The 21,201-nt window shown below is 43.2% G+C and overlaps 1 protein-coding gene across 3 annotated transcripts in view; it reads right to left on the bottom strand.

The window, feature by feature from the left end:
* The window catches only part of LOC122798765 (zinc finger protein 93-like), a 276,097-nt gene that overhangs the window by 224,744 nt on the left and 30,152 nt on the right, over positions 1–21,201 (bottom strand). The window contains exon 2 of one of the 3 annotated variants that reach the window (XM_044067876.1): positions 20,911–20,979. The exons of the other annotated variants lie outside the window; for them this stretch is intronic. The gene's annotated coding sequence lies outside the window, so the exon portion shown is untranslated. The remainder of the gene's footprint in view (positions 1–20,910; positions 20,980–21,201) is intronic. 3 annotated transcript variants of the gene reach the window in all.

The raw sequence follows: 21,201 nt of genomic DNA, 5'->3' as shown, positions 1-21,201 counted from the left end.
TGCATGCAATATGGCCAGCGAGCGATCCAGGATCGAGCTCCCAAGACATGCACGAGCTCTCCTACACTATTCCGGCACAGATACCACAGCTTTATGCTAATTACTTAATTTACTGGTGAAAACCATACAAATGAGGTGAATTAGTGATCCAGGAAGCAGGTAGTTGTCTGTGCCTGAACAGTGTATGAAGCAGAAATGTATTCAGCTAGTAGCCGAATACATTTCTGAAAATTAAAAAATGGAGGCATGACAGCTTGAAAGAAAGCATGTATTATAGCTAGTAGGCATGCCAATGGCCAACTACATGTCCATTGGCATGAAAAATAATTTAATTTTTATAGAATAAAACTTTTATTTTTTTCGGCCAATCTCAGACGTTTTAGCATAGGGCTGTGGCAGGCAAATGGGATCGTGCCGAAAAAAAAAAATGTGAAAAGGCAATGTTCAGGGAAATCTGCATTTTTCCATTATAGTCAGTGGCATCCAGAATGAAAACAATACCAGGGAACAGTGGCTGCTAAGGAGAAAGGCTCAGTGTGAGTGCAGTAACTATGGAGTAAGGCAGTGGGGTATGCAAATAAGGGGAATATTACTGAATCACAAATTTCTTCTAAGTGTCAGACTGCACCTAACTGTGTAGGTGCTCTAACATGGCTGTATAAGCATGAGACAAGTAAATGACATCAAACAGGGGTGTGTCATGCTTGCTGTAAGCACACTGGAGCACTACTGGCTGGGTTTGTACTTAGCTAAGCACAGCTAAGCAAGTGTGTGTGTGTCTGAGGTTGTAATGTCTTACACCATGAAATGAAGAGCGTGTTTGCATCCAGGGAGGGACATTTCTGCTAAAATGTGTTCAACTTAGCTAAACAGGACTGCACGGCATGCACTGTGACTTAAACAAACAAAAAAAAAACCACAGGAAATGGTAGCACTGTGTATATGTAAGCAAGGGGGGTTGTCTGAGGCTGTATAGCCTTGTTTAGCTTGTCTAAACAAGTGTGCATGGCATGCACTGAGATTTTAACCACAAAAATAAAAAAAAAATACAGGAAATGGCAAGTGGAACAAGAAAAAAATAGCAGAATAGAGGCACTCAAATACAAGTAATAGAGCTGGCAGGTGGAAAGTATCATACTCAGACAATCACACAGGCAGCATCTGCAGCACACCACTATAAACTATGAAAACACCTTTCAGTCTGTTTTTTCCCACAAACTCTTCACCACCATTGTACACAGATGGGGAAATTTTACATGACAAAACTAACTAAATGTTAGGGACTGCTGTCGCTCCCATACATCAGTATGTGCAAGAGGCTGAGAGTGGTAAAAAGGACAATGCTGACAACTGCTCCAGACTTATGAGGAGGAGGAGGAGAAGAATGTTTAGGTCCAGGGCAACCTACCAGGGACAACATAATCTGGAGATAGTAGAGCGCTACGGGGTGGACAGGGACATACTGTAGCAAATTGTGGAGCTGTGCCGGATTCACCTCACATCTAGAACAAACAGAGGGGAACCCATATCACTGGATACCAAGGTATGGGTATCTCTAAGAATACTAGCTACAGGTACTTTCCAAAGACCAACTGGGGATATCATGGGGGTCTCACAGGCATCTGCGTCCAGGATACTCCACCAGTTCCTGGATGCCATGAGACCATATGTGGAGGAGCACATTAAATTCCCCAGCACCCATGAGTAGCTGACTGGCAATATGCGTGTCTTCCACCATGTAGCAGACTACCTGGAGGTACTGGGTGCCATAGACTGCACACACATCCACATCAAAGCACCACCTGGTGACTGGGGTAGGGTCTACATAAACCGCAAGGGGTTCCACACCACCTGGTGACTGGGGTAGGGTCTACATAAACCACAAGGGGTTCCACTCCATCAACTGCCAGGTCATGTGTGATGCCCAGGGCTTTATCATGAATGTGTGCACTGGCTGCCCTGGAAGCTATCACAACTCCCACATCTGGCATTCCTCACAGCTGTATCAGTGGTTTGCCAGGGAGCACATCCCATATGGCCATTTAGTGGGGAATGCTGGCTACGTGGATGATGATACCCATCAGAAATGCACTCACACAAGAATGCCATAATAAGGCACACACACAAACCAGGATCATTATAGAGCTTGTGTCTGGGATGCTCAAGCCATGGTTCTGCTGTCTTGACATATCCAGTGGAGCCTTGCAGTACTTTCAGTCACATGTGCACACATGGTCATAGTATTTACCATGCTACACAATATGATCCTGTGGAAACAGCTGCAGCAGGAACAAAATGGGGAAGGGACACACAGCCCCCCACCATTGCTAAAACCTCCACAGGTACAGAGGGACTCAGAGGAGGAACATCCTGAGCTTGCCCCTGTAGGCAGATGGAGGTGTGCCCAGTATGTCCTGGTCCTGGCAAAGAGGCAGCACATAGCACATAAACTGACATTGTAGGGACCCAGGGACTGATCTCTCTCTCCAACTCACACACACACACAGTAAAATGGATACCAAACAACACAACACCTATACCTTACCATGTATAGGCAGTGTACTGCATGCATCCGACATAGTCATCCCTGAAGCACCATCCTCACAACAGCCTCAGGCACAAGGTAAGCCAGTCTCCTTAAAAAAATAATGAATGGAGTGGAATGTTCTGAGAGCATATCTATGGTATTGATCAAGCATGCAAGGGAATGGGGTGGCTAACAGGGATAGCAGTAGACAACTGACAGCTCTGTGTGACAGCAGGAAGTGTATTCCCAGTACAGGCCTACCTACACCATGCAGTACCACCCTAGTTGATAAATACCACTGCAGTATGTGTGGTGAGTCAAATAACTGGGGGGTCATAGGTCACAGGCATGGATATCAAAGTGGGAGTCCAATACCCACCCTCAGCCTCATCCAGCAGATCAGCTGTAGAAAACTATAGACAAATGTCTGGCAAAGGCCCCCACATGGCGACACCCATGAAATCCCCACCTACAGACATTTACACAGTGATATCACAGCAGGCCTGGCAGTGGCAATATGCCTTTGAAAGGTAAGAAGTCTGAAACTACAAATGTATATGCCAGAACAACCTGACCTGTGGCCAATACTGTTAAGCCTGTCGTCTCAAAGATAGGTCACATTACTACTATGCTAAATGGAACCAAAATGTTAAGCAAATAGCACAGTCTCTGCAAATGTTTATTGTGTACTACAGATGTGTTCCCCCCATAGTCCCATAGAAATGCAGTAACATGTCCCTAGCCTTAAGCAGCATCCATCCATCAACTAGAGTGATGCCTCAACACAAACAGAAAGCAATTGTCAGTAGCACCCACAGTTAACTTACTGGTACCATCCAAGGGATGTCTACTGCCAGCAGCCAGGGAACATATGAGCATCAGAATGCACTGCCTTGCTACAGATGGCCTGCATCTGTCACACCTGGCCTACAGACCTCTGGCAAATGCCTATGCCTCACCCACAGTGCCCTGTTAGGGAATGTCATGAGGTCCATAAAACCAACACAACACAGTCTAAAAAAGGCAAAGAAAGGCAATGCTGCTAACTGCTAGGAGAAACCCTGCCAGTGTCAGAGAGCCAGAAATCTGTCCAAAGCCATGAATAAAGGGGTGAAGAAAGCCCAAAGAGAAGGACACATTTGAATTACTGCTCTAATAATGTAAAAAAGTTGAAGGAATGATTGTAGTGGCATGGAATGTCTAATGGGTATGAAGTCTGAAACTGTAATGTCAACTGTCAGTAATATCTGACTTCAAGCTTGAGTGACTTGCAAAACACTTTTGCTGGAAAATCACATTTGTTTGGGTAACCAACAAGATATAAGAGTCATAGAAGTGGACATTCTATGATACTCTGTACAGTTGGCAGGCAGGGTTAGGAGTTTAAACATGGGAATGCACTCACTGCAGGCTGGCCAAACCCTGGAAGATGGTGACATGTTTGCACCCACAGAACCCTGGGCCACAGCCATGGGGAGTAACACACCCCTCCCTGCTCACTCATCCTGTGCAACATCCTGATCCCAACATGTGGCCATCCAACCAAAATGAAGTGGGCCATACATATATGTGTGTGACAAACACACACCTCCAGGCTGGTCAAACAGTCTGACAACACAAGAACCCCCAAATGCAGTCAACCACTGAGGCAGGCTCAATGCAAAGTACTGGTAGCTATAGGCAAACATATCTGCCCAGGACACCCCCGCCACATATCCTATCCCCTACAACTCTATATGGAATCTGCCTGTCACCCTGATCCTGTCTGACTTATATTACCTTATATTACCCAACTGTGGACTGGAAATCAGACCAGGCCAGAACATAAATGCACAGAGATTCCACCATTGTAATATATCACCAAGGTGCTGAACCATTTCCACAGCACCAGCAGTCAACTGCTTGTAGGCACACCCCTCAACAGGCTGGATAAACTGTGTGTGTGCAGCATCCATCCTGTATTCCTCTGGTAAATAAATGTGATGCTCTGAGGAGGTATGTCACCAGGTACTGAAACAGTACATGACAGTGTCAAATGGCATATATGACGTATGTCTGCTAAAACCAGCCCTGTAACCCTTGTAACTTATACATTACTGAGAGAAATTGTCACAATCATTGTATGGCCCATTGTCCCCACATTTTGATAGGCTATCTCCAGATATCCTGCACCAACAGATTGAGAGGTAGCCGTAGCACAAAACAAACCAGACTGGAGTACAACAATCCCTGGAATGGAGTCCCACATGTACTGTAGAAGGACACATTGGGCATGCTCATACACTTAAGAGAAATGTCAGTAGGATCTAGGAATGAACAGGCTTTCCCCACCCAGTGCACTTTTCATTGCCCCACCTTAGCAGTCCTGAAGATGTCTGTCACCATAGAAGTCTCTTTTAGTAGGCCCAGCCCCATAAGCTCTGTGGTGTGTGTTATAACTGCATGACATGATAGTACAAATAACTAGTTAGGTAGAAGTTCTAATCTCAGTCCTGGCAAATGTAAATGTGTGCATGTGTATTCACAATTAAAAGCTTTTGGGTCCATTCAAACCCATTATACTTCCCCTTTCCCTACTTTAGCAGTCCTGCAGATATCAGTCATCTTAGAAGTGTCTTCTCTCAGGCTTCAGCCCTTTAAGCTCTGTGGTGCATGCGATAACTGCATAATGCGATAGTGCAAATAACTAGTTAGGTAGGAGTTCTAATCTCAGTCCTAGAAAATGTAGAAGTATGTGTGTGTGTGTGTGTGTGTGTGTGTGTGTGTGAGAGTGACAGTTGTGTGTGTAAGAAGAAGCAAGTTGTGTGTTTGTTTATAGGTGAAACAGTTTTATGCAATTCCCACCCATGGCACTTCACCATGCCCCACCTTATCAGTCCAGATGACGTCAGTCCCTTATCAGCAACCTTGTCATCCCTGTAAGCTCAGTAGTGTGTGTGCTGAATGCTTAACACTATAGCATAAAACACTAGTTTGGCAGGGGTTCTACTCTTGTATATGGCAAATGTTTGTGTGGGTATGTATGTAAGTAGAAGTATTTTGATATGTTTCCCACCCACTGCCCTACTTTATCAGTCCTGCTGATGTCATTACCCATATCAGCACCTTTGGCCAACTCTCAACCCAGTAAGCTCTGTAGCACATGTGATAACTGTGTAACACTATGGTACAAATCATTAGTTAGGTAGGGGTTCTACTCTTACATCTGGCAAGTGTGTGTATGTGTGTCTGTTTGTAGGACAAAGTATTTTGATAGGTAAGACACCCACTGCACTACTACATCAGTCCTATTATGTCATTCCCTTTATAGTTTCAAAGGTGAGTAGTAGGTAATGGCCCAGGAGCCTTAAGCCTAGCACATAGAAGGGCCCTGCCATTGTGCCACCCGATGTTACGTCTCAGTGCCTGTATCAAGTATAGCCACTGCAGTGATCCTTGGGTTCAACTGTCTATTACCCATCCACTCATCAAGATTTCTCTGGAACAGGGTCAGCTAGGTGCTCTGCATGACATGTATGGGAAGTGTATTCCAGGGCATGTGCAGTCTCTTGGTGAGGGACCTGTCCCACCAGCATGTTGTAGTGATTGTGGTACTGAGTTAGAGGTCTCTACAGTGTGTGGTGCAGATGGATTTATATGTATCATGTCTAAACTAGACGGGTCAGACATGGCTTTGTAAGTCAAGCACAGACAGCTAATTAGGTGATATGACACAGAGACTAGCTTGGGTTTTCTGAGTCTGTCTGTGTAAGATGTGTGTTTAATGCCTAGGAACCCTTTTGTGAGGTGCTTCTGTGGCTTCTCCAGTTGTAGCAGGTGTCTAGTGAGGTACATGGCAAATGGGCCATAATACTTGGGGAGTGGTCTAATGAGGGAATAGTAGACAGAGAACATTACCACTTCTTCCTGGATGCAACACCCTTGGTAATGCAATGTGCCATACAGAAGGACTTCTTGACCACACTGGCAATGTGGTGCCCTTAGTAATGCAATGTGCCATATAGAAGGACTTCCTGACCACACTGGCAATGTGGTGCCCTTGGTAATGCAATGTGCCATATAGAAGGACTTCCTGACCACATTGGTGATGTGGTGCTCTTGGTAATGCAATGTGCCATATAGAATGACTTCCTGACCACACTGGCAATGTGGTGCTTGAAGGAGAAGTTGCTGTCAACCTGTGTCCCCAGATCTCTTATAATGCCTACAGTGTTCATTGGGCTCCCACTGATGCGGAACTTACCGGGAATGGAGTATTTTACCAAAGGGGATGATGATGCATTTTGTGGTGTTAAGATTCTGGCCATGGTTTCCACACCACTCATTAGTCTCAGTGAGGCCTTTCTGTAAGATGTGTGCATCACTTGTGGAGTTCATGATAGCTCCCAGCTTGCAGTCCTCTGTGAACTTGCTCAGCCAGAGTTCCTCTGTGTTGGGCTGGACACCTGAGAAGTAGATGATGGGCAGGACACTATCCAGTACTGATCCCTGTGGGACCCCACTTGTGACTGCTTGCCAGTCTGACTTGAAGTTTGCCACTGTCACACTGTGTGTTCTGTGAACCAATTTGCAAAACACCCACTGATATAGGGGTTAATGCCTAGTTTGTTGGGTTTACTAATAATCCCTGACTGAGGAATGGTATCAGAAGCCTTGGCCAGATTGAGGTAGGCTGTATGCAGTGCCTTACTGTCATACACAGCCCTGGTGACTCACTCAAACACATCAACCAGGTTGAGCAGGCATGATCTGCCATTCACAAAGTCAAACTGTGTGGGGTCAAGAGTTTGGAGATCACCCATATCTTGGTCAATCAGGTCCCTGATGATGCTCCCATACCCGTACATAGTAGACTTGTCAGGCTAAGGGCACAATAATCCCCAGGGTCTGTAGATGCTACCCCTTTATGGAGAGGGATGACTGTAACAGTGTGTCATTTTGGAAGGACAAAGCCTGAGGTGAGGCTGAGACTGACCAGGGCACACATATGTGGTGCCCGGTCTCCTTGTATGTCATTTAGAACACAGCCATGGACATGTTGGTGTCCCATGGAAGTTGTATCCTTGCCTGCGGATAATGCAGGTCTAAATTGGCCTGCAGTAATGCTGGGTGCCTGGCATTCATCTGCCATTCTGATTGTCCCCTTGGGGGAGGAGAGGGGTAAAGTTGGCATTGACTGTGTTGGCAAGACTATGGCAAATATCTGTTGTGTCAGGATAGGAATCAGTATTGTGCAGTAACTCACAGCACTTGTGGTTATTGCTGTGGAGGTCGTTGATAATACTATCAAAGGCGTTTGTGATTGCTGTCAGTGTCTGCTGCAAGTCTGTCTTCATAGCTACCTGTAGGTGATTCCATGAGGGATACCAAGTTGTGTTTGAGGCTAATAAGGAAGTTCACCAGTCATGGGACAACACCATTTTCTGCAACAATGTCCCCCTTCTGTTGTACACTTTAGTAATGGCAGGGGATCATCACAATGGCTTCCAGTGTTGGAGGACAGTGTATGTGTTCTGTTGGCTATAGCTAGTACCATGCAGCCATGTACATGTTTGTTCAGTGCATATGTGTATGATGTGACAGTCATGCAGCTATTTCCCATTGGCATGGGTGCAATGAAGTCATCCACCCCTGTTTTTATGACTGCAATGTCAGCATTGGAGAGGTTTTGCAAGGTGGTTACCTTTGTGGGGGGTGTGGGTGAGATGTTGAGCTCCAGGTGGATTACATCATGTTTGGAGCTGACCAGGTAGGGATTAACAACTGTGGTCAAGCAACAGTCCCATATATAAGCAATGAATACAGGTCAAAGTTGTTGCATCCTCTATTGGGGGTCAGTATGAGCCGGTCCAGGCCACTGGAAATGATGAATTCCATGAAGTGTTGGGCCAATGTAGTGGTGCTTGACTACTGTCCCCAAGTGATGGAGGGGTAGTTGAAGTCTCCTACTATGTCAGAATTGGGCTGGACCTTCATAGATGCCACGGTGTTGAGGAATGTGCAATGACAGTCTAGGGACATAGCTGAGGAGTGATAGCAGGCTATGGTGTGGATTGCACTATTCCCCAAAGTCAGTTTTACAGGAGGTACCTCCAATGCATTATGCTGGAATACTAGTCGGGAGCTGTGCATATCCATTATGAATATGGAAACAACAAAACATGTGGAGGCGTGGTCCATGTTTTGGCACTGACAGTTGTGAAATGCATCATAGCCTGTTAGGGCAGGGCTGCTGTCTGCTGTTGTGAACCATCTCTCCATTACGGCACAAATGCCAATGTCCTCCACTCTGATGAGTGCTTTGAGTGATTGCATCTTGACAGTTAGATGTCTACTGTTGAGCAGCATGACCCTCAATTTCATACATGTCTAGCTGTTACTGTGGTAATTTGATTTGGAACACTGCCCAATAAGGCACTATAGGGGTGGCAAGACACTTACCCTGTACCTGGAAACCCAGGGCTGACAGATTTAGGACATATATGACAAGGCATTGAGGTCTGTCACTCATGAAATCCCAAGTAGAGAGATAATGGATCCCCTGTGAATGACACACAACATGTAAACCAATGTTGCAGTGAATTATCTGTTGATAGTACTGCAGCATCAGTCTGGGTGAGAGTGGTACACTGCTCAGGGCTACTGTCATACCTGCCTGGACCATATAATCCAAGTATTCAACCATGTCTCGTGTCATGTAGCCCAGGGAGGTGTGTCTCAGGTCATTCACACCCACATGGATGGTGACAGAGTGATAATTGTAGCTGTTATGTAGTGGCTTGACTGGGTGTGTCATGTGTTGGATGTTGGTATGTGACAGACGGCTGTTACCTCCTCCATAATCAAAATAGTGAGTGGGACATATATGTGCCGCAGTACTGAGTCACCCATGATCAGTGTACTCTGCAAGGTGGTCAGCCTTAGGAGCTTAGGTTGAGGGGCACACTGTGTAGGAGACATATATGTCCATTGGCATGTGCTATATCATGGTGTCTGAGTGGGTGTCTGTCTTGCTGGTCTGTGCTGTTTGTGTAAATGTCCATTGAGTGCATCTGTGAAGGTGGGTGTGTGGCTTTTCAGTGTATGTCAGGGCAGTCATATTGGGTATTGTGAGCTATGTGGTCCACATGGTGTGGGACAGGTGTTGATCTCATCCTCTTGACCAGCTAGTCCAGTCTTTGCTGAAGAGTGCATATTTCCACATTTGGTGATATAGGGGTAAGTCTCACTGGTCTGAGTGTTCGGAGTTTAGAGGACAGGGTTGTCTGTGTACATGAGGCAACTGCAACAGTGACTCAGACTGGACAAGTGCACCAGGTTAATGGGTGAAGCACAAAAAAGCGCACTTCAATCATGCCAGGAGGGGTGGTCATAAGTAGTAAGTGCTGGGGCTAATTCCATGATGAATGAGTACTGCTGATGGCTCCCAGGTGTGATACATTTATTGATACAATAATCTGTTTAAGTGCAAAGCTATAATGCTATTTGAAGTGCAAGACAGAAAGAACTAGCAAGATGTATGGTAGAAGCTGAAGACAGACTTCCTGCCACCTGTAATACTTTACCTCAGCTATGCAGTTATCAGCACCTTTAACCAGTTATAAGTCCAGTAAGCTCTGTAGCATGTCCAGTAACTGTGTAACACTGTAGAAGACATAATTAGATAAGCAGGAGTTCTCATCCCAATACTTATATGTGTGTGTGTGTTTGGGCATGTGTGTGTGTCAGAGAGAATCATGTACTGTGTGGGTCATGCCATTTTTGACTTGTGTACCACTCTTTACACTTCCCCTCACTCCAATTTAGAAGTCCTGTTGATGTCATTCACCTTAGAAGTTCCTTTGGACTAGGTGAAATTGTATAAGCTCTGTGGTGCATCTGATAACTGTGTAACACCATAGTATAAATAACTAGATAGGCAGGAGTTCTCATCCCAATACTGGCAACTGTGTGTGTGACAGAGAATCATGTATTGTGTGGGTTATACCATTTTTGACTCATGTACCACCCTTTACACTTCACCTCACTCCAATTTAGAAGTCCTGTTGATGTAATTCATCTTAGAAGTACCTTTGGACTAGGTGAAATTGTTAAAGCTCTGTGGCGCATCTGATAACTGTGTAACACTATAGTTGAAATAATTAGGTAGGCAGGAGTTCTGATTCTAATACTCGCAACTGTGTGCATATGAGTACGTGTGAATCAGATGCTGTGTGTCTCATACAATTTTGATTTGTGTTCCACCCATTACACTTCCCCCACCCTACTTTACTACTGCTGTTGTTATCATTCACCTTAGAAGTACCTTTGGACAAGGTGAAATTGTGTGAGCTGTGTGGTGCATTTGATAACTGTGTAATACCATAATACAAATAACTAGATATGCAGGAGTTCTAATCTCAATACTGGCAACTGTTTGTGCGTATGTGTTTGTATGAGAATCATGTCCTGTGAAGGTTATACCATTCTGAGTTGTATAACGGGTCTATATCACCACATCAAATGGTGATAAGATCGAACACCCTTTGTTCGAACCGAAAAGTCTGAAAGCCCTAAACCGCGAAGTTAGGGAACATCGATTTTTTTTCCAAGGAAAAAAAAAAATCGGTGGGCCATCTTTGGGCCTTTGCTTTTTCCTCCACTGTAATGCAATCTCAGAGTTGGTATATTTAAGTAGGGGGTTGGGGGTGTGGGGGGGGGGGCAAGCAGCCCAGTTCAGTTTGTTTTAAAGTTGTGATTTTTTTTTTTTTCGTGGAGCAGTGATTTTTTTCTCTGGGGGAAAAAAATCACTGTTTCGTGAGTTTGCTATTTAGGGTTTTCAGACTTTTAGGTTCGAACAAAGGACGTTCAAACTTATCACCATTCAATATTGTGGTATAGACTCTTGTGTGACACCATACTCATCCTACTTTAGTAGTCCTGTTGATGTCATTCACCTTGCAAGTACCTTTGGAGGAGGTGAAATTGTGTAAGCTCAGTGGCATGTCTAATAACTGTGTAACACTATAGTAGACATAAATAGATAGGTAGGTTATATTCTGAATAGTGGTTTGTGTGTGTTTGTCATATCTTGTGTGACTATCATTTTGCTGTGTGTACCATACATGGCAAGTGACCTCTTCCTGATGTCATTACTTTATACAGTGTGGTAATGGCATCTGCTTCACATGCAGCATGTGAAACCATTGTACAAGTCTTACCAGTCCTCTGTACAGATGTGTCTGGAACATCCATATGTTTAGAACCTATTAGTGCTCTGTCTGCCTTAACAATGCCTGTGTATGTCATACAGTTGCCAAATAGGCCCCAGTGAGTGTACTGACACATATGGCAGCATCAGGTATCATACCTGACTGAAAGAGCATACTGATACAACGTCTGTTACCCTCAAACTTGTCCAGACTTGTAGGCTCAATACATGAGTCCAGATGCTTTATTTTACAAGTGAATTGTTCATGACATGGGTCAATTTAAAGGTTGGGAAAGGTGTGGACTCAACCAGTTTATTTCAGTAACAAATGTCATCTTAGGTGTGTGTATACATTTTATATCCACTGTATAGCAGTAATGTTTCACACATGTCCCTACCTTAGTCAGTTTGTCCAACACATTTGGATGGTGTCTGTCCAGACGTCTTGTACTCGCAGGTTGTGAGGAATACTACAGGAATGTTACATTCTCTTCTGATAGGCCCCTGTGGTGACCACTGTGATGCAATACAATTAACCCCACCACAAGTGAACATGCACATAAAGCAATATGGCTATTAGTCATAGTTGTGTGCATGGTAACTTGCATGCCCTCCACATGCCTGGGGAATTGCCAAAGGACAACTGAACAATTCCATACCCACCAGCTTCAGGCTGCTGTCCCATATGCAGACCAGAGTGAAATATGTAGTTGTGGGAGAGAGGTATTGTCAGCAGACTCACATGTGCCCTTGGAAAAGGATGGATGCAACATGTCCGCATATGTACAGTACAACACCCAATACTACACATTTTGCTGTCCTTCACCAGAGATTTGCACTTCTGTGCATTAGAAATCCCCATCCACAACTGCAATCTGTCCTGACACATGCATGTAAATACTGCACAGATATAAGTATGTCTCATACAGTAGTAAAATAAAGAAGCTGCAGAGTTCCACGACAGATTTACCTTTTATTTATACAAAAAGAGAGTAAGCACTTTCACGATCTACCCAGATCGCTTCTTCAGACTTTATCACAATGTCATCTTATCTAACCAAGCATTTTAAACCGTCAGTCATTAACACCTTGCAGTTAATCACAATTACCTAATTAAAACACGGGAGTGGTTCCCTTTCAATAAAAACTGGCCTTACAGTAATCCACCTCTGACCTTGTATGCTTGTTCAGAACATGACTGACTTGATGCAAGGTAGGTTCCTGCCCCTACTTTGCCCTGTACAGTTACTATAAGGACCAAATCTGTGGTTTGTGTCATGCTGCTGTCCAGCAAAGGGGATTACTCTACCTTGGTGGAGGCAGGTATGACAAGTAAGGTATTTCTGAGTCCATACAGTCATGTATGTGTTCAATCAGTTGTTTGTAGTGGGCATGGCCAGAAAGTCATAGCACAGTTGGACACCTCTCCAGTTCAGTCAAGATGATCATGCCAACTGTACTAACCATGGCTGTGTCAGGGCAATGCAACAACCAGCAGCTGTAGAAATGTCACTCTTTTGGGTGCACAGTAACTAAGATTACAGATGAGTACAACATGTACAGCTGTTTTAACTGACATTTTGCATCCCATGTCTGTTTTCATGAGTTGGACACATACACCTACTCATACTAACATGCATAACTGATACCTCACATACATGTCTGTTCCATGTCAGTATGGCACACTAAATTCACCCTCTTGCTGCACAGTCTTCCTTCTCAATCTTTTAAAGCAAGACATCTGTAGGATGCCATGCATACATGGGTGCAATGGGACAATAACAGTGACAGCGTCTCAAAATTTCTGTAACATGCTTGAGTCATTCAATAGCACAGTAGCCTTTGCACTGACAGGCATCCCCTGGAGGATGTCCAACAGTCATATGGCAGGAAGAGAGGGGAAAGGCTAGAAGGGTGGTATCATGGGTAAGAATTGTTAATGCTGGCAGTATGAGAGGTACAGGGACCAGGCTAGCTGATCTGATGGCCAGGAGATGGTTGATATATTGTGTGTGTGCAAGAGACCACAAGGAAGGGGATCATGGTTGGGTGTATGGTAAGCAGGTCACAATTGTGCTATCAAGGTATGGACTGGAGGTGGAAGGGGGTTGGGCTTCTGCTGAAGGAACAGCATGCCAAGGGTGTTTTTGGAGGATGACATAAGTATCTGACAGAGTGATGTTTCTGAAGCTGTAAGCTGATGGTGGAATGATGAATGTTGTTAGTGCATATGCTATGCAAGTTGGTTGTGCGATGGGTGAGAAAGAGAAATGTGACATCAGTTAGATGAGGCGGTGATGACTGTACCCAAGGGTGACAGACTTTTCATTGCAGCAGATGTCAATGGGCATGTTGGTGAAAAGGACAGAGGGGATGGGGAACTGATGGGTATGTGTGATGTTAAAAGGAGTGGAGATGGTGAGATGGTAGTGGAATTTACAAAAAGGATGGACATGGCTGTGGTGAATATGCACTATAACACGAGGGAGGGGCATAGGGTGACATACAAGAGTGGAGTAAGATGCACACAGGTGGAATATACCCAGTGTAGGAGGGCCAGTTTGGAGGAGATTAGAGATTGTAAAGTGGTGACAGGAGAAAGTGTATTTAGGCAGCAGAGAATGTTGGTATGCCAGATGATGTTGGTGATTGAGATAAGGAGGAGTGTGGGGGCAGCACCAAGGATCAAATGGTGTGAACTGGAAAACTGCGCTTGTGAGGTGGAGTTCAGGGAAGAGTTGAGACAGGCACTGGGTGGCAGTGACAATCTAACAAATATCTGGTTAAGTACAGCAGAGATGGTAAGGGAGACAGCTAGATGGGTGCTTGGGGTAACGTGGATGGAGGAAGCAGTACAAGGACACCTGGTGGTGGACTGAGGAAGTACTAGACAGTATACAGAGAGACAGGTTGGGGAAGAAGGAGTGGGATTGTCAGAGAGATGAGGAAAGTAAGCAGGAGTACGAGGATATGATGTGCATGGCAAAGAGAGAGGTGGCAAAGGCTGAGGGTGGGCATATGAAGAGTTCTATAACAGGTTGGATACTAAGGAGGGATGACAGGAATTGTACCGATTAACTGGACAGATGTACTGAGTTAGGAAAGATGTGCAGCAGATAAGGGTGATTAAGGATGATGAGGTATATGTACTCACAAGTGAGAAGAGTGTGGAGCACATGGACAGTGTACTTTGAGAGGCTAATGACTGAAGAGAATGAGACAGAGAAGGCTGAATGATGTGGGTATGGTGAATCAGGAAGTGCAATGACTTAACAAGGAGGATGTAAGGATAGCTATGGTGAGGATGAATATTGGCAAGCCTGTTGGTCCACATTCCACACCTGGGGAAATGGCAGTGGTGTGTTACCCAGACTGTTTACTGATACCTTGGGAAGTGAGATGTTGCATGAGGAGTGGAGAGAAAGTGTTGGGTACGGTGTTAAGAATTAGGTTGATGTGCAGAGCTGTGATAACTGCAGAAAATAACATTGCCTAGTCACAGCATAAAGTTATGGGTAAGGGTAGTGGAAGCCTCTGAGACTGTTACTGGTGGAATACATGGAAGATCAGGAGTTGCTCTTTGTCTCTCTGGACTTACAGAAAGCATATGACAGGGTGCCTAGACAGGATTTGTGGCACTGTATGATGAAGTCATGAGTGGAAGAGATATATGTAAGAGTGGTACAGGATATGTACAAGGGTGGTATAACAGCATTGAGGTCTGCATTGGGATTGATGGATGTGTTTAAGGTGGAGGTGGGATGACATCAGGGATTAGCTGTGAGCCCTTTCTGATTTGCAATGGTGATGGACAGTTTGACAGACAATATCATACAGGAGTCCCCGCTGACTATGTTGTTTGCAGATGACAATGTGATCACTATTGAGAGTAGTGGACAGTTTTTGGAGACCATGACGAGGTGGACATATGCTCCAGAGAGGAGAGGAATGAAGGTCGGCAGCACTAGGACAGAATATCTGTGTGTGAATGAGAGGGAGGATAGCGGAATGTTCAGGATGCATGGGGTACAACTTTCAAAAGCGGATGTGTTCAAATGTTTGGGATCAACATTTCAGAGTAATGATGACTATGGAGATTAGGTGAAGAAGAGAGTACAGGCAGGATGGAGAGGGTGGAGAAGAGTGTCAAGAGTGATATGTGACAGACGAGTACCAGTAAACGTGATATGCAAGGTCTACAAGGGGGTAGTGAGACCACTTATGTTATATGGGTTGGAGACAGTGGCATTGACAAAAAGGCAGGCGTTAGAGCTGCACAAGGCAGAGTTACAGATGTTATGATTTGCACTGGGTGTGACATGGGTGCACAGGTTTAGCAATGTGAGTATGACAGGCTCAGGCCATATTGGACGGATATGAGACAATGCTGGAGAGGCAGTATTACATCAGTTTGGACATGTGCTGAAGAGGGATGCTGAGTACATTGGGAAAAGGATGGTAAGGATGTAGCTGCCAGGTAAGAGGAAGAGAGGAAGGTCTCAGATAAGGTTTCTGGATGTGGTGAGAGATGACATGCAGGTGTTTGGTGTGAGAGATCACGATTCAGGGGATAGGCAGAAATGGCAACAGATGATCCACTGTGGTGACCCCTAATGGGAACAGCCAGAGGACAATGAAGGGGGATGTCAGTCTTCACAGATTTGGCAAGGTGGCAAGGATTTGACTGACATAACACAACTCTATGGATTAATGACTATTAATATGAGGCACACATATGGTCAGTGTGCAGTACACTGGACAGTTGAATGGTATGAGCTCAGTGTACAACATGCAGTTCAACACACACATCTACAGCAGTACTTTACTCTGCACATGCTCTGTATATTTGTCTTATATTTACAAGACTAAATGTGTATCATAGTTATATGGATATGTACAACATCCCAGTAGCTGGCCTAGTCACTACAGACAGAGCCAGATACTCTGGCCATCAGTGCTGTTCAGCAGTACATCAGTAAATAGTTGAGACATATGCTTTCAAACCCCTATTTTCCATTATTACAGACCACCTACTGTATTCAGTTACATGCTTACGTGTTTCACATACCTTTTTCTTTTTTCTGGCTTTTTCACAGATATATCCTTTTTTTTGTTTCTCACACTACTTCAGCTTTGCACTGATGGGATGTCTATGACAGAGGTGGTTTCAACAGATGGCAGCATGTCTTTTGTATGTAATGCTCATGACCATGTGATAGCCTGAGCACCAATTGGTGTTCCCCAGTTGCTGATTGCATGCAGAGCCACTGTGTAGTTATTCCAATGGCCATTGTCATGGCAACACACCCCTATAAATGAGTACTCCATGTGGGCATTGGCCCTTTCCCTTACCTGTGAGGAAGACATCCTGGAGGTGTGCGAGCTAATACCTCTTAGAACAAGACCTGTGGAGACAAACCAACTAAATGGTGGAGAAGATTCAAGACTTGACGGGCAGAATGTCAGTATTGTTGTTATATGTTTTGAATAATGTTTGTTTAACAGGGTTTGTCTGAACATGCTACTTCTGCATGGGTTTTGATCTGACAAAGTTATGTGTCTGCATAGCTCTCAACTGTAGGGCTATCCACATATTGGCCAGAGGTTTGCCTGTTATGTTTGGTCTGTTCCCCAGACAGATGTTGACCTTGGCAAATCAGTAGCATACGCTGGTGATTGCAATCAGTAAATGCCAACATCCATTTGTATTTCAGACTTTATGTCCCTCAGAAACTATATGTTACAACAAACTCTGTAACACCAGCAATTTTCTCAACGTATAACAGCAAGATTTCAAGTATGGTCATGTTTCTGTCCCAAATTATGTCAAGGTTTGTACAGATCCCAACAAAATGAACCAGCACCCAGGAGACCGGCTGTTAAAATATTTATTGTGGCAAATTATTCATAGAAATAACAGCAACAGCAAACCGGCTAAACTACCATAGCCTTCTTCAGTGCAGACAGACAAACACATGGTGCATTCTGATATCCATTTATATAGGAATTACTTAAAGTGACAAGCACAAAAAAAAACACTTGCATGAACAATTGATATGTAATCTGGTCCATAACCCATTTATGAAACATGATAATGTACAAAAACTATTATTTTTGAAATAAACAAATAAAATAACATTATTTCAGAAAAAATCTCAATATATAGGTATGAACAACTAATAACAGATCGGCAAGAATCAAGACATTTCATTAAGGCCTGGTTTGAATAAAGCCCCCAACCTAGTTATCCAGGAAAATTCCATATATTCAGTTTTTCATGCCAACCTGCTTTATTGGCTCTGTGCAAGTCTATTTTATCAATAATAATAAATCTGAATTTGGCCGTATTATGTATCTTAGTATGTTTAAATAATGCATTAGACAGTTTGTTATCTCTGATAGCACTTAAGTGTTCACTGATACGATATTTAATTGGTCTGGATGTCTGTCCCACATAAAATGCCGAACAGGAGCAAGTAGCCAGGTATATTACCCAATCCGTATTGCAATTGCCAAAAACATTGGTGGTATTGCCCTTGCCAATGGCATATAGATACTCCCTCATTCGTTCCCGTAGGGTTCTTGTTGTCTATATATATATGCCATTGGCAAGGGCAATACCACCAATGCCCTAGCTAAGCATGTTTTAGATCAAGGATGCTCCCATAGCTTTAAGTTCCAAGTTTTGGAACTGGTGTCTGTTACCAGCCGATTGGGTAATGTAAGGAACCTTACTGAAGAAAGGGAAGCTAAATGGATACTCAAACTGCAAGCACACAGGTTTGGGTTAAATGATAGAGTGACATTAAAGCCATTTTTAGCCAATAGACCCCTTCGACATTAGTTCATATTGTTAGTTTATATTGTTAGTTTATTTTGTTATGTTCTTACTTTTATTTTTTTATTTTTCATATTTTTGGTTTTCTATCTTTTTATTTCTTTTTTTAATCAGTATACATATACATGTTGAACATTAGCGTTCTGATTTGCTGTTTTTAATGGGAAGTGACATCAATGTGTGTATTTAAGGGGAGGTACTTTGATTATTTTTATGTCTGATGAAGCGTTTGTCATAACGCGAAAGCGCTAACACTGCAGTCGATTCATTTATTGTTATACAATAAACGTGGTTTTTACTATTTGGAGGAGAGAGTTTTGTTTATGTTTTGCAGTACATGGTGCACCTTCTTGTTCTTTCATTTGTGCATCTATTTTTGTCTTTGAAGGTGCTTCATCTAGCAGGAATCATTCGTTATTTATGTACAGAATCAGTTTAAATTCTTAACTGTGATACATTATCCCCTAGGGGGTTAAATGAGTAGTGTAATTGGAGGCTGTGTATATACATGTAATTGGGTGTAGTGGGTTACATGGTACTACTTTGGAAAAAGTCTGTTTCTCAGTTTGATTGGAGTTGGGAGGGTGGCCTAATGGTTAAGGTGCTTGCCTTACAAACATAAGGTACAGGGTTTGAATCTCACAGGGGATAATTGGCTAGGCTTAAAATGGCTCGCAAGGGCAGTTAGCCTAGTACTACTCTATGAATCTATGAATCAAAAAGTCATAAAAGAACTACTGTTATGTACAGAATCAATGTATGTTTTTAAATGTGATACTATATCCCCTAGGGGGTTGAATGAGGATTGTAATTGGAGGCTGTGTATTTAAATGTACTTAAATGTTAATTGCGTCTTCTAATTAAGGCAAGTACGTCTTGCAATGTGTTACTCCTTGAAGGCTTTGGCAAAGACATCAGAGTAAAATGAACTTGCGTGAATTACTGGCTGTTTGTATTTTTGTTTATTATCTTCACTCATTGTAATTGTTTTACTAAGAGGTCACTGTATGTGTCTGGCCATTGTGTATGGCCTATCATGATTTTGTAGCAGTGTACTGTTTACTTATTACTTGGAATGGGGGGGGGGGGGCAGATGTGAGTGTCATGGGTCCTTTTGTATCCAACTGTGCATGCTGCCCCAGTTATGGGTGGTCTATCAGCAGCATATGTTTGTATGGGCATTTAAAGACTTGTATGTATATATATATATATATATATATATATATATATATATATATATATATATATATATACATATATATATATATATAGTTTACTATTGAATTTTTTATTTTTTATTTATTACTATAAATAAATAAATAATAATAAATAAATGGTAGTGGAATTTTGTCACTAAAATAGCATATAAAAGGCATAATTAACTGGTAGTAATTATTCTGATGAAGTTCACATTCGTGTGTGTGTGTGTGTGTGTGTGTGTGTGTGTGTGTGTGTGTGTGTGTGTGTGTGCTACTGCCATAATCTGCCTTGATTTCTATCAGTCACCCTGGCTGTTGGCAGCAGTGATCACTAGCTGTGAAAGCATGGCACTTGAGGAATATTTCTTGGTTGAGACTACTTGGTGTATGTACTTATCTTGCTGTCATTTGCAGCCTTGGGGATGGACAGTGAGTGTTGGACACAGTATAACTACAGCCGTCTTATAGCTACTTTACACCTTTTCTTACCTGGCAGACCTGTGGAGAAAATTTCTGTTAACACTACCTGACTGTTTCTATACATATTCACAAAATCCTGTGTGAAATTATGCATATAGTTTACTACCACTCCCGGGATTCAAACAGCGCCTGTTTGTGCCAAAAACACAGCAGGTTTGTGTTTCATCAGAATGAGCTATTGAAGAACTGCTGCCTTTTGTTTAACTGTTTTCTCTCTATTACTCTCTTGGTTGTACACTCTGAAATCGTAATTCTGACATTCATGCATAGCATATATGTCTTGCACAGCACAGTGTAGAAAACCCTGGTTAACACATTACTATTCAGATATCAGATCTTGGTGCATGCAATATTTCATATAGTTAATCTCCTATTTTATAACTTCACAATCTTTGTCAGATGAGCCTTGATTGTTCAATGCTTTCAGAGCTACAGTTGCTATGCATAAACTGTACACATTTCATACAATACCAAAGTAAACACAACCAGTCTGGAGTTTTGACTTTTATTGACAAGTACTTACAATTCTATTGATATATGGCCTGTATTTCAGTATTACTCTCCTATGGGCTTGTTTATTCAGTACAAACCATGCCCATTTTTAAATATTGCAAGGTGACATAATACTCATTTTTATTTATTTGCCCTGAATACTACAAGCTAGACTGTTACTCACCAGCCCTGTGACACAGCCTTAGCAACATGTTGGTGTGGATGTCCAAGTTGGCAGCCCTCTCCTCTGCAGCTATACAGGTGATAAGAAAAACATTTATGAATACCTATCCATCACATACACAGGCTGAACTTTAAAAAACAGTTATTGTGACTGATACTTACACATGCCTGGAATATTCCCCACCCAGGCATCTTGGACCCACTGATCCAAAAGCTCCCTCTTCCTCCTCTTCAAGTTGGCTAATTGGTGTCGGACCTCCTCACCAGTCCAAGGGATGCCAGTGGCACTGGT

Source organism: Protopterus annectens, chromosome 3.part1 (genome assembly GCF_019279795.1).
Source record: "Protopterus annectens isolate FY-2018-M chromosome 3.part1, PAN1.0, whole genome shotgun sequence".
NCBI classification, from domain to species: domain Eukaryota; kingdom Metazoa; phylum Chordata; order Ceratodontiformes; family Protopteridae; genus Protopterus; species Protopterus annectens.
This window is presented reverse-complemented; position numbering and strand designations above follow the sequence as displayed.